The following is a 15,966-nucleotide window of genomic DNA, read 5'->3' as shown; positions in this document are numbered from 1 at the left end:
AAGGAGATTACTGATGTTGAAAGCTGAAAAATTTCTAAAATTCCACCGCTTGAAGACACGAGACCATATTTCTTTAGCATGAGAACAAAAGATGAGGGTATGATACACCGTTTTGATATCATCGTCACAAAGGGGACACCGAACACTATATGGATCAATACCCCTTTTATCTAACTCGAACCTAACCGGAAACCTTTTTTGCAAAGCTCGCCATACGAAAATTTGAACCTTCCTTGGAATAAGAGAGTTGTGAATTGTTTCTTCTTTACCAATGTTAATACTCGCAAAAACCTGTTCATAAATTATTTCCGTTAATCTTTTAAGAGTGAAGCAACCATTCGAACTCGATGACCAGACCCACGAATCAGATTTGTCACGATTGAAAGAAGCAGCTCTTATCAGGTTGATTAGCGCCTGTAACTCAGAATCTGTACGACCAGTAGGTACTCTACACCAATCCCACGAGAAGGCAACCCCATCACTCGAAACATCAGCAGCAAAACTCGAACCAGCTTGAGTAGAACTTGAGTTATTAGCAGACCTCGAACCAGTCACACCAGCATTCGTAACGGCAACAATTCCAATCGGCCCAGCAGCAGCAACAGTAGGTCCACCATTCACATTCATGAGCATCCTGTCTTTTACCATGACGTTCACATTGGATTCGAGCCTATATAGCCTTGGAAATAATGATTTAAAACAATTTTCTCCAATCCAATGATCATGCCAAAAGGATGTTGTGCTTCCATCACCGACCACCTTCAAAAAAGATGACTTGAACGGTACTTGGAGATCTTCAATTAAAGTTCCTGCACGTATAATGTTACACCAAACGCCTAGAGACGAATTATGAGAAGACTCATGATCCGCCACTAGACCCCCATGAGAACCATAAATGCTACGGATTAACCTTGCCCATAAGGAGTTAGTTTCGATTTTAAACCTACACCACAATTTTCCAAGTAAGGCAAGATTTTTAACTTTAAGACACCCGATATTTAAGCCCCCCGACCAACAAGGAGCAACGACGTGCTCCCATTTGAACAAAGACATTTTTGAACCCGATTCACCCCCACCCCAAAAAAAGATCGTCTCAAACTCTCAAGGATTTTAATCACACTCGACGGGGCACGGAATAGCGAGAAAAAGTACAATGGGAGACTATTGAGAACCGATTTAACAAGGACTAACCGTCCACCAAAGGACATCGATCGCATTTTCCAACTCGAGAGTCTACTTTCGAATTTATCGATGACCGGTTACCAAGCACACAAAGAATTCATTTTGGTACCAATCGGAAGACCTAAATACGTAAATGGGAATTTTTCGGCTTTGCATCCCATCTTACGTGCTAACACCTCCACTTCTTCATAAGTTGTGCCAACACCATATAGACAATTTTTGTTGAGATTTACTTTAAGACCGGAGGACAATTCAAAATATTTAATCATAGCGATAAGATTAAGTGCATTAGATTTACTCCAATCTCCAAAAAAGATGGTGTCATCCGCATATTAAAGATGCGAAATGAGGACTTTATCTCTTCCAACTTCTACCCCCTTAAAGATCCCCTGTTTAACCGCCACTTTTGTTAATATGTTTAAACCCACCGCGGCTAAGACGAACAAAATGTGCTTCTTCATGTTCACGTTCTATGTAACGACGTGTGTTTGAACTTTTCGCCTCATTTTCACTTTCTAACGCATCGTTATCTATTATATCGAGCACTTGCATCAAATACTCTTCGTTAGACGATGATGACGAAGACATTATTTTGATTATATTGATGAGATTGTGTGTTGTGTTTTGGAGTAAATATCGAAGAAGTATTTTTTGGAGTAAATTTTGTGTTGTGTTTTGGAGTAAAATGTATGTGTTTATATAGAAGAGTATATAATAATGAATAATGAATAATAATAATAATAATAATAATAATAATAATAATAATAATAATAATAATAATAATAATAATAATATAATGAAATATATCCGTTGAATAACGGATATATTGCAAAAAATCAAACAAAGCACAACGTTACCAACTCGACCGTGGCAAAAAACGGTGGCCTTTAACTCTGGTTTAATGCCGACGGGGAGTCGGCACCACCACCGTCCCCGGCGTTAAATTCGAAAAACGGTGAAAAAAACCTACGACTCCGAGTGCTCTTAGAGCAGTTTTTTTAACATCTTAGATATATAGTACAAACCACACGGGACTATCCGGGTAATTTCGTTTATATTTTATCTAATGGTTTTGATATTTCCATTTGTGATTTTGATAAAATCACTTTTAGCATGCTTCGGTGTATGTACATTACAAGTATCATATACATAACATTGAATGTATTTTAGAAATAAAAGTGAATATATCATTATCATTATTCTTTATATAAGCATTTATTAAATATGTTTGAACTTACAAAGGTAAATGATATTAAATGATAAAAATATAAAGATTTAATTACGCCAATCGTCCCTGAAATTTATTATTAATTTAACCCTGGACTCTAAAGTTTTATATTTGCATGATAACCCCTATTATTTACATTTGATTCATTTTGTTCTCCAAAACTAAGGGTCTGTTTACCTTTTTTTTTTTCCATTAAGTTACATATGGATATAGATGACAGTATGGATATGGATGACTATATGCAGTAATCATTGAATGAATAATGTTGTTTACTTTTTTAACTGAATAAAATGTCTTAATAATTATATTGACGATTTTACCCTTAAACTAAATTATGGAGTAATAATAATTTTTATCTATCACAACACTGTAATTATCTACTCCGTGATTAATTTATAAGTGAAATAATTTATAAAATGAGATTATATACAAGTAATATTTAGATTTCAATCTGGACATCGAAATTGTAGGTACGTATTTAGATGATTTATGTGAGTAGAGGCAAACCCTAATTTTAACTACTTTCCCTACCTTCCCCTGTTTCATAGTTCCTATATCTATAAATATTTAAATTAAAACCTCATTTTTTAACTGAAGATCTTGTATGATCATATTAAATGGGATCTATCGACGATCAAATAAAAAGGGATCTATGTACGTTCATATAAAAAGGTAGATATCGCTTACTAGTTAAAAAAAAAATGGGGATGGTGAATCCTGGAAATATATAGATGAAGGGGGACTAGAAAAATGGAGATGGTGGAGTGAACAGTACGGCGTGCAACACTGGTTTTAATAATCACTAAAATTTGAAAGAAGAAGATAAGGGAAGGGTAGTAAAGACAAAAAGCTGGAAAAGAAAGTCTATATGGGGACAAGTGTGTATTTTGAAATTACCGATTAATGCTTGTATTCAGGAATCTCATTAATTCAAAGTCCAGGTAAACAACAATTGTGGCTGACCGAAAAAGGCCCTCATGCACCTCAGCCCATTAATCCATAACTAAACAGGCCCTAAGTGTTGTTAACTTATCACCATTAGTTTGAATCACTTGAGGGCAGATTGGTCAATCTATGTTAATCACTATTAAAATGTTAAACCTAACAACCACATAATACAAAGACAAACACTGAAACACACATCTCACACCTAGAACCAATACTTTTCATATTCATGTATAGTCTTTCATATCAAACAAACCGTAACATCTTCAATCTAATACTGATCAATCCGGTTATTCGAATTTAGTTTTTTTTGTAATCCAATTAATGTAGTTGCAATTCCCTTCAATAGTGCTGCTGATGAAACCACTATGATGGATATGGAACTGACCGAAGTCACGGGTATATGAAATATAAATCATTGATTCGCCAATATTAAGCCTAAGTATGAGATTAATGTAGTTATAAATATGATATCATGAGATTAACCAGCTATGAGTTTACTAATATTGTTATAATGTAAATCACCAATCTAAATAGTTATATTCTCAGCCGATGGTTGATTTTATGACTCAAATGACATGATTGATTATACTTGAAATATTTTTGTACGCTGAGGTTTACAATTCTTGTAAGGGATAAATCCGAGTCTTCATTCGTTGTGCTTTATTTCACCCAGCTTTTCAAATTGCTAAAAAGGAATGTTCCTTGGTATCAAAAACGGAAAATGTATGTATACGCATAATATTTACACACTAGGTTAAATGTGTCCAATGTTATATTATGTTGTTTTGATGGTATGCTTTCTTTTTATGTTAGGTTGCTAACCATACAGTTATCCATGGCGAGTTAGGGATCCTTTCATAGAAGGAGTTTGTATATCAAAAGGCATGTGAGTGGATTGAATCTTGCAATAGATTGAACTTCATATACAATTGATAAAGTGACGGATTATCCCATAGTTCTTAGTTATATTGGTGAAAAGTTGGACACCAAGATGGCTGAGTATCCTGATAACAATCAAATTTAAGTCGCACCATCTCCAAAGGTATAGTTTTCTGTTTTGTATTTATTCTTATTAATATTATTAGTATTAGTATTAGTAATTAGTATTAGTATTAGTATTTCGATTGCTAATATTTTCTATCGTCTTAGCCGCTACACTTTAAGCTGGTTTCGTGTGAAAAGTGGCTGTTGAAGTGTTAATAAATTATTTTATCAAGTTTAATCAACTACCATCTTGTGTTTGGAGTTCATTCGATATTTATGAAACAGTATTCAGTATCATGTTAAAGAAACTCTTATATAACGGAGTCATATTGAAATTTAGGTTATTGATGAAACATGATTTAAATCTTCGAATCCAACAGATTTGACACACATAAAGGCGGAATTAGTGAATCAAACCCTCTGGTGAATAGGTTGTGCCCATGGTGTGATTAAATCAACACTTTGAGCTATTATTCACCTTTTGCAAGAATTTAGGCTTGAAGCACAGAGAGAAAATCGGACAGGTTACCAGACCTGAGTGATACACCATGAGAGGCTTAACCTAAAATGATGAACATAATACTTAGATACCTTAGCTGTTAAGTCAACCGTACGGTTCATGTCCTCACTCGTACGAGTGGGCTGCCCAGACGTGCAGTTGATCACTCACTCGTGTGGGTGTCATCAGATTAGGTTTTGGACTCAGCTCAGCACAACCGTGCGTATGAGCTTGTCATCCGTACGAGTGAGGCTTCACTCGTACGTTTGACTGAGTCGAACTAGGTCAAACTTTCATATCTTCTTCCCGCAGTTCCTGTAAACGCATGTAAACAAAGATAGAATAATAACGAGCGATCATGGTAACCTGATAACTGAAGTACTAATTACAAACGTGCGGTAGATGTCTAGGGACTCATGCAAAATGCACTTACAACTCCCCCTAGGGCCTAGAACATCTATTACAATAAGTAAACGTTCATGAAATATAACAGTTTAAAAGTAACATCAGTTTATCATCATTACATATCCAAAGTCTCTCTCTCATACATAAACAAACAACCAAAATACAAACACGCAACACAGTATCAGACATGTTTCAGTTGGCTTGAACTTGAATTGAGCTTTGAGCATCACTTTCTCTGGTGAGGTTGGCATGGTAAACATCGATCTCTCGCTGATATCTCATAGCTTCCTCTTTCTTATCTTCTTTGAAGGTAATGTGATGGCGGTGAAGTACTTCCACATCAAATCTCGATAAGTTCCTCAGCTACATAGGATCCAAGATCCTAACATTGTTGAACTGTATGCTTCCATCATCCTTTTCATCTGCAGTAAGAATCACTGCTTCTTCCGACAACTCATCATAGAACCACCATCTGAAGTTTCTGCAATTATCTTTGGGTAATGGCATCAAAGGAGATTGTTTCATATACTTCGCTGGACGGAACTTACCAACGCGAACAGGTCCACATTTTGAATTCAACTTTGTAGGATGCATGGAGAACCTGGCGGCTGTTGACTTGAAGATATCCCATTTCCCAGTTCTGTACTCAATCCTGAGTTTTCTTTGAAACCATCTGGAAAGGTCACTATCCTCAGCATTCAACATCTTTAGCTTAGCAAGTTGCATGATCTCAAAGTAAGGCAGAGTCTTAAAGTGACTTGGTCGGGCCATGTAGTTCCTTCCCTCTTGATCGCAAAACAATTAATCTCTTTGAAGTAGCCCTAGCTCAAAATCTTACCCTTTGCATACTTCTTGGTTCTCTTTCCTTTCTCATAGAAACTAACAAACTTCGGCTCCAGTTCAGGCTTACTGATTTGATTAGGGTTTACAACATTTTGTTTCCACCAACTTTGTCGGATTTCATCTTCTTCAACATTTCGACTCACCTTAACCCTTTCATCACGATCAAACCATCGTTTATTCTCTTCCCATCCCTCGGCTTTAGCTTGTTCGACTCGAACTTTCTTTCTCTTCTTCTCAATCTCATTCTTCTCAATCTCATTCTTTTCTTTCTCATCGAGCAGTTTCTTATGTCGGATTCTTTTGTTTTTCTCCATCAAAAAATTAACCTCTTTCACTTTCCTATTGTATACCTTCCTCACCTTTTCAAGTTCACATAAGTTCTTTGTTTTCTCCTCACTACTCAAATTAAAGAAATCACTGAAAGTATTAAGCGTTGGATTCGAGTATGGCTTGAGTGAAGGTATCACAATTTCAACTTCTTGTTCTTCTTCGTCTTCTTCTTCTTTTGTTTCAGTTTCAAGTTCATCTTTAGACTTAACAATAACATCTTCTTTCAAACTTTCTTCATCAACAGAACCTTGACCCTTTTCATATTCAAAAAGATTGTCCACATCACTCAAAACGATATTTTGGATTGATTCGAGAGTTATTTCATCAAATGACTCTTCTTGTGGAGCCTTGTCTTCAGCTTCAACTGCATCTGCATCCTCGGTATCATAATCACTATCGTATGCCAGTGCAGCAAGATGTTCAGTTGAGAAATCACTTGGTGGAAGATCCCTCTTTTTTGCATCATTAAAAATATTTGAATAATTCATATAATATTCAGCAGTAAACACCTCACCATATTCATTGAAACTTCGAATAGGTAGAATAATGGATATTTAAAAGAGGGTTATTCAATCTCAGCATCATGCTCTACATCACTTCCCAAATCGGAGTAATCTTGTTCTCTTCCATCCGTAATCAATTTTGTTTTCCCAGACGTGAGTTGTTTAATTTTATCATTCATCACTTTCAATTCGACCTCATGCTTGCTTTTAACTTCAATAAGCTGTTTGTTCAGCTTCTCCATCTTTTCCCTACGCCTCCACAACTTTCTATTATTTTCCTCCAACAGCTCAATCTTAGCAACACTTGCTTTCTTCTCCTCAATAGCTTGGTTCTCAATATTATTCATCTTGGTAACTAACGACATTAAAAGGTTTTGTTGTGTCTTGAACTCAGATGGTGTAACATGAGATGGTGTAGCTGCAGCTCTTACATCTTTCATAAAGCTGGAAGGTTGGTGTTGGGTTTGTTGCCGAGAACCTCCATGAGATGATCTTTGAGGTGAGTCATTGTGGTGCTTGGTTCTTCTTTCTTTCTTCTGGGGTTGCTCAGAGGACATCGGTTCCTTCCCCTTTCTCTTCCTGTGAACCAAATTAGTGTCTTCGTCAGTAGCTTCATCATCATCATCATCATCATCATTATTATCATCACCTTGGTTACCTTCTTGAGTTCCACCAACATTTCTTTGGTTATCACCTTCCTCCTCTTCTCATCAGTTACCTCATAATCAGAATCATAGTTATCATTCCTCCACTCATTCCCTGGTGGACACCTATAATTCTCCTTTTTAAGATGACAGACAAGCACTCTTTCAAAATCAGGCTTTAGTTCTTCATTCCGGGTCTGCCTCATCCTTTTAAAAGTCACATCATTCATTAGTTCGAAAGGAATAACATCAGATTCAATTTTAGGTAGACTGGGGCAGCATCATCAATGATCAGCTGAAGAAATCTTGCATAAATGAGATACTTTTGTGTGGTGCTAAAGTGGTTGGCCTTGAAATAGTGAAAGACAAATCCAGAAAAGTCATATGGGGCCTTAAGAACAAGCGCAGTAAACATGCTCTGCATCTTCTTATTTAGCTTATCGAAACCAGCTTTTCTTCCTCCAAGACAATGAATCAAAACATGAGCCAAGTATCTATATTGCGGTGGTATAAGTGTCTTCATCAACTCGGATTTACCAATCAAAACACCAGAATATCCACATCTCTTAAAACAACTGTGGATTCTTTCTCTATTCAGCGTCATGTGAGAACAGTTTTCATCATTGCAACCTAAAATCCTTCTGATCACAGACTTAGAAACAACAACTTCATTTTCTCAAACAGAACTGATCAACTTGGCTTCATCACCGGAAACATCAAACTGTACTCTCTTCTAGAACTCTCTTTGATGGCTGTAATAGGCAGTGCAAGGTGTAGAGATAGCTGTGTGGATCCTTGATCTTTTAAGAAACTTGATGATATCTTCAAAGTAGCTTCCTTCTTCCAGTTTAGTATTGTAAAGAGCAACCTGATTATTCTGTTTTCCCATCTTCAAAAGATCAGATAAGTCATTAACTTCTGGTTGAACAGGTGGATTAACCAGAGGATTAGGAATTTGCTCCCCCTCAGCTAATGGGTTTATCACATGAACATTCTGTTGAGGTTCTGCCATAGATGTAAATCTTAACAATCTAAAATTAACAAAAGAGTTAGAGACAGAAACCATATACTTTAAATCATCAAAACATTTGCAACAAAGTTTCATAACCAACTTAATCGGACAAAACGTGCGAGTGACATAATCACACGTGCGGCTGACAAGTCAGACGTGCGGTTCACATGGTCACTCGTGTCACTGTTGACACATTTGAGTAAGAACACACATTTCAGACAATGTACACGGTTGGGGCAATACTCAAACGAGTGATGGCCAACCGTGTGGTGACTCATGTGGTTAAACACACGTGTCACCTCTTGTACACGAGTGAGCATCAAGAAAAAAACACTAAGTAATTTTACACGAGCGAGCTCAAGTGTTTACACGGTTGAGCCTCAATCGTGTACTAACTCGTGCGAGTCATGTCTCACGCGTGCGAGTGGATATCACTCGTGCATGTCTGAACAAAGCCAATTAAATACGTTTTTTAAAATTTATAGATCACATGTTTGGGTGTTATACTGCTCGATTTTCATCACGATAGCATATATGGTATTCGTCTAACATATAATAGTAGCAAACACGAAGTAAAACACATCAAAAATGCACAAAATTGAACTTATAAACCACTAGGGTTTCGGTCCACATAAACAACGAATTAACACTTCAAAACTTGATGAAATCTTACCTAATTAATGGCGATAGAGTCGGCTAGATGTGCTAAACAAATCCTACGGTGGAAATTAAAAATGGAAACAATCGAATTTTGAGAGTAAAATGAGTGTGTGGAGGGAAAAAGTGAACGACTGTGTTCATCCCTCCCCTATTTATACCCTCAAGCTCAACCGTACGGTTAAGCATATGATTCACTATCCAATAGTGTGACTCACCATTCACTTGTGCATTTGGCCTAAAAGTCTAAAAGACTACCCTAAGGTTTGGCCATCCGTACGGTTCACCTCAATCGTATGGTCATTCGTACGGTTCACTACTCAAGCGTGCGAGTGAGCCACTTTGGCAGTTTTAATTTTTTACAACTTATGATTTTGACTCATTTGATTAATCTTAAAACTAATTAGCACCTTAAATTTGAATCAGAAATCACTAATTCATCAAGAAATGAACATTAACACTTAGACCACAAAATGTATATCCTTCAGTGTAATATCATCTTAAGGCAACTAACTCCTCAAATCATTAAATCCTTCAAACAATCATAAGCTTCACAAACTTCTATCTTATGGATTTGGTGGTCAGATATATCTTTGATCTCAACAAAGTTCTTTTAGATATCACTGCGCATTCAGAGGATAATCAAAAAATAACAGGAATATAAAATCTTTATAAATTTTCTGAAAGATAATGTCATGCAACTAAAATTATGCAAAAGAAATACATTCTATCATGAAATGCAATAACATACAAAACCAAAATCTTATTGTTGTTTTACGGTTTTCAATGCAAGCTATTTAACATAAGCATACAACTAAGCATATCTGAACATATAAATCCACATTCTTTTTGTGAGCAAGATGATTAATAATTTTAAAATGGATCAGAACTGACATATTGAATCAACTTCTGTTGTTCATTACCAATTGTCCAGTCTATGTCTAGTATCATGTAATTACTGATATCAATCCTCATTAAACATGAACATACTCCTTTCGGACACTTCGACAATCAAATTGGCATTAATTGCTTGAACACTATAGAGTAGTGATTTTGGAGGTCACGCTGAGTTCATTAATCCTTGATTCTTTCATCACTAATGATTGTGCGTTTTTATTAGGTTGTTAATTCATTACATGTAACTTTTCGTTATCTCTATCCATGTACTTCATTCAAATTGAACAGGATGGTTCTCACGGCATTTTGAATAACCCTGTCAGCCTTTGGCTTCTACCAATGTGTTGACAATCTTCAATCTAGTTGGCTCGGCAGATCTCAGAATATATTGGATTATCCGAATAGGCGCATTACTTACTACGGGCATGAAAGGACCCGTTCATATACATTATAAACGATTCACAATAGTTGATTTCATCGCGAGGTACTTGACCTCTATATGATACATTTTACAAACATTGCATTCGTTTTTAAAAGACAAACTTTCTTAACATCGAAAGTTGACGGCATGCATACCATTTCATAATACATCCAACTATAATTGACTTAATAATAATCTTGATGAACTCAATGACCCGAATGCAACGTCTTTGGAAATATGCCATGAATGACTCCAAGTAATATCTCTAAAATGAGCAAATGCACAGCGAAAGATTCTTTCATACCTGAGAATAAATATGCTTTCAAGTGTCAACCAAAAGGTTGGTGAGTTCATTAGTTTATCATAATCGATCATTTTCATCATTTTAATAGACCACAAGATTTTCATTTCCATTTCTCATAAATATACATCCCATGCATAGAGACAAAAATAATTCATATGGATTGAACACCTGGTAACCGACATTAACTAGATGCATATAAGAATATCCCCTATCATTCCGGGACATCCATCGGACATGATAAAACAACATCGAAGTACTAAAGCATCCGCTAGAATGGATGGGGTTTGTTAGGCCCAATAGATCTATCTTTAGGATTCGCGTCAATTAGTAGACTGGTTTACTAATTCTTAGGCTACCAAGCAAAATGGGCATATTCGGCTTCGATCATTCAACCATATAATGTAGTTTCGATTACTTGTGTCTATTTCGTAAAACATTTATAAAAGCAGCGCATGTATTCTCAGTCCCAAAAATATATATTGCAAAAGCATTTAAAAAGGGAGTAATGAAACTCACAATACTGTATTTTGTAGTAAAAATACATATGACGGCACTGAACAAGTGCAGGGTTGGCCTCGGATTCACGAACCTATATCATTTATATATATTAATACATATAATTAACATGTAATAATAATCAAACTAGTTTATGTATATTACTTATTTAGTTTAGTAATATATTTGTTATTTCAAAGGTTATATATTTATTTTGTATATTAATATTTATACATATGGTTTTATTAATACATATATATCTATATAATTATATTGTTAAATCAAAATTTGTTATATATAAATATTTATGTAAATAATGTTATTATGTTTGTAGTAATAATATTACTGTAATAATAATAATATTAATGATAATAATAATGATAAGAAAGATAATGTAAATAAAATTATGTATAAAAATCATGTTAATGAGAATAATAATAATGATAGGAATAATTTTAATTGAAATGTTAATTTTAATGTTAATGGTAATAATAATAATAATAATAATAATAATAATAAAAATAATAATAATAATAATAATATTAATAATAATAAATAATAAGTAAACTACCTCAAAGAAGTAGTCCTTAAAAGAAAAATGCCCAAGTCCGAGTTTGAACACGTGACCTCTTGATAACCCGACATCTCCCTTAACCACTACGCTATCTCAGCTTTTCTTTTTAAAGAACCCATTTACTTATACATCATCTAGTAACTATAATCATCATTACATCCATGATCATCATTACCAATCCATCATCATCATATTATTATCATTATATATTTATTATTATCATATAATTATTATCATTATATATTTGTTATCATCATCGTCTAATACCATCATTATCATAACGGCCCATATCATCATTCATATAATCTATGTGAAACATCATTATGATCATAATCATAATCGACTTCTCTCATCATCATATAACCATTTATTATACCATCGTCATCCGTATCATTTCCTTATTATCTTTTTTATTTACCATTGACCCATATCATCATCCTCATTGTTGAAATCTCACGAGCCCAACTAATAGTCCATTAGCAATGAATTACTAGTTCAATAATACGGCCCAATTGACAAAGTACTCAACCCAACTAAATATTATAACAATAATCGACCTAGAAGAATCTTCAACAAATAAAACTCATACGGCCAGCAGGAAATAAAAAAGAAAAAGCACATCTGATTAAATAATAAGAGTATTAGCTGGTACCCATGCTATACTTGTCGGCCATAATCAAGAAAAATATAAAACTGCTCAACCTTCTTCCCTTCTCGCTGTATTGAATTGCTTGACACTTATTCTTATAGTCACACCTTCTATCTTTGTTTTAAAACATAATTGTATAGGCTGCAGTAACATGTAACTCGTTTGATGTTTCATGGTGTTTTGGTCTGTTCGTTTAGTAAAGAAAGACAGAAACTGCAGCATCCTCGTTCGAGCTGCAATAGAAAATAATTAGGGTTGTTGGAGCTCGAACAAAACAGATAGCAGGAAATGGTTACAGCTGTAAACTGATCGAGGTGGTGGTGGTGATTTAGTGGTGATGCAAACAAAACAGAAATCAAACAAGAGAGACAGATATTTAGAGAGAGAGAAGAGAGAAATAAATATGGTGAAGGTGGCGGTTTGCAAAGGAAACAAAAATCAGTTGCAGTGAAAATAGAAACAGGAAATAAACTGTTTTGGTTTGTATGATGGCCACGAAATTGAAGTAAACTGGATGAGCTTGATGAGCATTTGGTCTTGATCAGGAAAAGGAATAAAGATTATAGAGAAAAGATAAGTATATATAAAAGGTGAAGGTTTATGGTCTGTTGAATAAGATGTGTAGTGCAGTCTTAATCTATTTGTTGTGGATTTGATGATCGATGTTTTTGTGGAGCTGGTGGCTCTTGTGGGCGAAAGCTTCGATGATGAAGAAGGTGTTTACGAGTGTGGTGTTATGTATGTGTAAGTAATATGCCTATGTATATGTATCTTCAGATTTCTGTCTGATTTTCTAATTTCAATGAGGATTGGGTTTTTGTCAAAAAGTTGAAGAACAGAGGTAATACGAATTAGTTTTCTGCTTTACTCTTCTTTCTGTTTTTAATTCACAAGTCTAGTGATGGATATATATTATATGATAATGGACAATTACAATTACAACTGCAACAGGATTCTTTTATATTTGTTTGCATTAAGGATGGATTGAGATGTGTAACAATTTGCAGACAATAAGTACGAGTATCTTGTAGCATGTGGATAATCAACAAATAAAAACATATATGATTAATCGATTTTTGGATGCTTTCAGTGATTTTAGTCATGATTTGTACGAGCTGGATCATAAAGTGTCAATTACTACAACATTGATATCGATTGAAAACAGAATACAATCAATTCTGTATATAAATATGTATATATTGTATGTATTTATTTATTTAGTTTATGTATCTGTTTTATATATTTTTATTTATGAAATCTGTATGTATCAATATGATATATGTATATATCTGTTTAGTTAATTATATCAATATTTTACATGAGCTATAATATTATTTATAATACAACTTTAATATTTAACATTAATATTAATAATAATAACAATCTAATATAATACTAATAATAATTAATAGAGAAAATAATAATATTAATGATATTAAGATCAAAATAATACTAATAAGAATAGTGAAAATAATAAATGATAATTTTAGTAATCAAGTTAATAATACTTTTAATAACCCTAATAATAATAATAATAATAATTTTATAATGATACTAATAACGGTCATAATAACAAAGATTATAGTTTTATTATTTGTTATAATAATAATGATATTAACATAGATAATTATACTATTAATAATAACAATAACATAACAAATCAAATGTATAAATTTTAATTTACAATTTGTAGTAATATTAATAGTGCTGATAATAATGTTTATAATAATAATATAACAACTAGAATTAACTTGCGTTTATATTTTACATATTAATATTACAATTTATTAATTATGTAAGATTTATTAATTGTATGATATAAAATTTAACATTTATACACTATATATATATATGTAGATTCATTGTAATAACAACTTAATTACTTTGTATATTTCTTTTTATTTCCAATTCAAATGATTAAATTGTATTTTATTATTTCCCATTATCACATACACTTTTATTTATATTTATATATATATACATATTTATTAACAATAATTTGTTTGTGAATCGTCGGTAATGGTCGAAGGTTAAAATAAATACATGAACAAAGTTCAAAATTTTAAGACTCATCATTACAGACTTTGCTTATCGTGTCAAAATTAAATAAGAATTAAGTTTAAATTTGGTCGGAAATCTCCGGGTCGTCACAGTACCTACCCGTTAAAGAAATTTCGTCCCGAAATTTGAGTGAGGTCATTATGGCTAACAATAAGAATGTTTTTATGATGAATATGAGTTGATAAATAGAGTTTTGTCATTATTGATTAATATAGATAAAACGATTAGATTATGTGAAGCGTACTAGTGGAGCTGTCACAAAAGATTGAGATAGAGATTTAACTTTTGACGTAGTCACTGTAGAATTCCGGAATTCAAGTTATTTAAAGAAAATCTTCAAAATCTAGGAGATTTGATTCTTTGGCAAAAAAGGAAATTAAGATCTTTATAATTAAATATGGTGATCTACCTTGCTTACTCTGTCTGATATTTCCATTATAAATTAAACTTTCTCCGTTCCATTATTTTCACCATTCCTATATTTTCTTTCTTAGTTCATACATCTAAAAGATTGTGAAAATACTTAATCCCGTTCAAATCCTTGATATTTTCCTAATTATCATTTCTGCCATCCTTCTTTTCAATCTTCCACCAGGAAAATCTATTTACTTCCATTATTATGTTGGGTTGATACTATCCTTAATTATACCGTGTCTTTATATTGCTATTTGTATTAATATCCACGGTTTGTAATCTCCGTGTTGTTATTGGGCTTTATATTTTCTCTTATATTTTGGAGCTCTTTGCCTTTTTATTCTGTAACGACCCGACTTTTTCAACTAGTTTTTATGCTTTGTATTTTTACGAAACTGCGTATTTGTGCGTACTGTGTTACTTTATTACTCCGAAACCTTGGCATACATGTTTTATATTCATATATACTTTAAAATGTGCCTTGGTGTATGTAGAATGCTTAACTTGTCCACCGGATGCTTTATAACCGTTAGTGTTACTTGCCGTTACGAATAAACCGCGGACTGCGCGCACGTTTGACTTTTGTCAGAACCGGAACTTTTGAACTGCGAAATATTAATTATTATTTTATAACAATAATTACTTGGGCCTTTGGATACTTAATTTTATTTATTTAATTGCTAAAGCCCAATAATTAGTCTTGTTGGACTTTCTACCTTGTTGGGCTCAACCCCACCCTACTCTAGCTAGTGACCCAATTAATTAGCCCAAGCATAATTACTAGTGGCCCATAATAATAAATAAATAATAAATAAATTAATTAGTGAGTCATACTAGCATAATGGATAAGGTTTATCTAATTGTCACATGGGATTCTAGCAAAAGGACACACTTTAGACACCATTAGCCAAAAAGT

Source organism: Rutidosis leptorrhynchoides, chromosome 3 (genome assembly GCF_046630445.1).
Source record: "Rutidosis leptorrhynchoides isolate AG116_Rl617_1_P2 chromosome 3, CSIRO_AGI_Rlap_v1, whole genome shotgun sequence".
Lineage (NCBI taxonomy): Eukaryota > Viridiplantae > Streptophyta > Magnoliopsida > Asterales > Asteraceae > Rutidosis > Rutidosis leptorrhynchoides.
This window is presented reverse-complemented; position numbering follows the sequence as displayed.